We start from the raw sequence: 3,330 nt of genomic DNA on the forward strand, positions 1-3,330 counted from the left end.
AAAACTTTTTCGCGTTGTAACAATTTCGAATCCCAGAATGTTATTTTTGACCTAACCTATAACTTATAATGAAAATTCTGAAAATTCAAACAGTAAGGCTATATTCTGAAAATGAAGCAATTTTAACTTTAAAATTCAAGTTCTTAAACTGAAGGCCTAAAAATTTTCAAATTTTAAATTAGTATTGTGTAAATTGTATTGGTATCTTAAAAGAGTATAAATAGTTCTTAAATTAGTTTTTAAATTTTCTGTAATTCTATGAGGACGGCTGAAATATCCCGAAAAATAAAATTCCAGACTCGGTAAAAATCTGTCCCGAAAAATACAATTCCAAAACTAATAAAATTCCTGAACAGTTTATAATATTAACGAATTTGAAAATTCCCAAATAATAAAACTCCCCCAATAAAATTGTTTCTTAATCAGTATTAATTATTTATTAAAAATACGGTAATAAAATATTGTTATCAAATACATTTTTGTTTAATATTTAAAGTGTTAAAAATTGTTTGAATTTAAAATTAAAATTATAAAACAATTTTACAGACAAATTCATATACAAAAACACGTGTTTTTTAATTAACATTTCGATTTTTCGGAAGAACTTTTGTGATTTAAAAAATACTATGTACATTTTCAACCAAAATATCTTATCCAGAGATATATTTTGTTTTAATTATTGTTATTTTAAATTTAAACATTAATATTTAAACACTTCAAACATTTAAAAAGTTGTTTCTTTGGTATAAATATTTGATTATTTCAATTTAAAAAAATAATTTGTCAAAGAACAATGTTTTCCACACTTGTTTATCTCGAAATGTCTTTTTATAATACTTTTTTAAAAATTAAAAATATGACTTTTCGAGAACATTTTTTTTTATAATTAAAAAAAAGACTGTATCGAAAACCTGGATCAAGCTTCAGATCTGAAAAAATTCAGCGATACATACATGTCAAACTTTTCTAACCTCAAAAAATCTTTCTACTGCTTTACCGTCATATTTTACGAAGAATGGGAAAACAAGAATTCGACTTCGTAGTACGATGAGGGCAGCACCTCGATAGGGCAGAAAATGTGATGTCCTATATATATATATAATTCCCCACTTCGACGCCCCGTGCCGCATCTACGTTTATAATATCTTTGGTCTTAACCACTACACTAGTATACGAGTTGCGATCTGTAAAATAATTTTGAAATGCATTTATAACTGAGGGTGGTGAACTCGGAAACGACTTCTGAATACGCAACCATGCCATCGCGGCACACAGCAAAAATTGTAGCATTCACATCATATCTATACGTCAGCTGAAACAGTCACGGAACAAAAACACATCTTGCTCCAATAATCTCTCAAGTGTACGCGATCTGTGAATAAGTTGTGCCATCCAAAATGGTGCTATTTTTATGAAACCCCTTCCTTGCTAAGTGAGAATGTGAAGTAATGTGACGACTGTCACAGAAATGTCAAAAAGGAATGTTTTCTAGGTGATGCAATCCATTCATTGCCGATTGCGTCGTGAATTCAACCGGTGCTCCGCGCGGATAGGTTGCGTTGCGACTTTAGGGGCGAGTTAAGCAAACCGATCAGATCAGTAGCATGTACCGATCTTTCGGCAATGTCCACTGCACTACTATTGTAATCTCGGTTCAGTGGATTTTACATGTTCAGTATGCAATACGAGGGAATAGAGGTTTATTTTACTGAAGGATAACCGTTGAATTAACCTTAATTTTACGGAGACATTTACGAAATGCTAAGTGATTTTGACATTTTCATCCTCTTATTAAGAGCAGTTTATACTGTTACGGTTACAAGAAACCCTTTACAATTCTTGATTAGTAAATATTACATTTCTTTTTTCTGCGTGTAGAAATTCATGATCAGTCGCATCAAGCATTGCGATACTTCAGTACTGACATGTATTATGATATAACTAATCCATAGTATAGTTTGTACTAGGAATCGTAAAAGTTAATAAATGCACCATCTTAAATGAATATAAACAGCAGGAGTTGATAACACTATTCAAGACAATTATGGTCAGCAAGATAAAACAAATGCGATCGAGGATACCTATAAACCTCTAAAATTGTGGCCTGTAGGGGAAAGCGAATAAAAAATAGTATTTTTTCGAAAGTTATATGGCAATTGAAAGGAAGAATTAATTCTGCAATTGACTTTTTTTCTGTATAAAAACTATTAAAAATAATAAGAAGTTGGATGTGAACAATTACTATAAGGAAAGAAAAGAGAGAGGGTCGAAAATATGAAGAGTCCCTACTTTCGTGATTTCGACAAGTCTGTCGCCATTTACTGGACTTCCGAACCATTCATTTCCCCAACAGTGACTCTCACCGTAGAGAGAACCTTCCCTCTGCACTCTCACCTTCCAGGAAAATTTTCATAATTGGCATTCATAGAAAAAGTCTTAGCGGCCAGCCACCGCGCGAAAAGACCGTTGAGAAACCAGCGGTCATTTACAACGGTAGCCGAATGGTCCCTTTCAACGGTTTCCGAACGGTGTATTTTCGTAAGGGTTGAACTGCGCTTACGTAGCGCCGACAACCCGATAAGTATTTGCCAACGTGCTGATTTTGAATGACATAAATATTCAGATTTAATATTTATGATAAATTCAGGTCTTCTTCCAATTATTGAAAAAATGTATTAAATAACATTTATCAGTGCAGTAATTAATTATTCTTAATTCATTTTTCATATTTTTAGTGATTTTATTTTAAGTCGCATTGTCGGAAATAAACAAAAATTTAATTTTAAAACTCGACAGAAACGAGATTGATCATTGAGACAAACAAAAGTGATTTATTTCTCCGAACTCAGAATTGATAACCAATATTGTAAATTAATTGATTAATTACGATTATTGCATAGGGGAAAAATGGAATTGAAATTATATTCAAATTTAAATTCTCATTTGAAGTCCGACATCTAAAGTTTAACAGTATAATTTTCTGAAAATGAAAAAAATGTAATTCACGGTAAAAGCAACTAAAGTTAATATAGTTATAAAGATGCCTTTTTATTGGTATTAGCTTCGTGATAAAAAAAATTTTTTTTTTATATGAAGTACATACATCTACACGTCATTAATTTATTATGATCTTAAAAGTTATTTAAACGTGTACTAATTTATGAACAATTCTTTCGAATGCAGGTTAGAATATAATTAATGTATTATAATAAATATAATATATGATAATGATATAATATAATTGCAAAAATTAATAACAATTCAACACTAGTTAGATGCCTATGACCTAGAAGGCGTTTATAACCACTGTTCGTCAATAGTTTATCGAAA

Source organism: Belonocnema kinseyi, chromosome 3, assembly GCF_010883055.1.
Source record: "Belonocnema kinseyi isolate 2016_QV_RU_SX_M_011 chromosome 3, B_treatae_v1, whole genome shotgun sequence".
Classification (NCBI taxonomy): Eukaryota; Metazoa; Arthropoda; class Insecta; order Hymenoptera; family Cynipidae; genus Belonocnema; species Belonocnema kinseyi.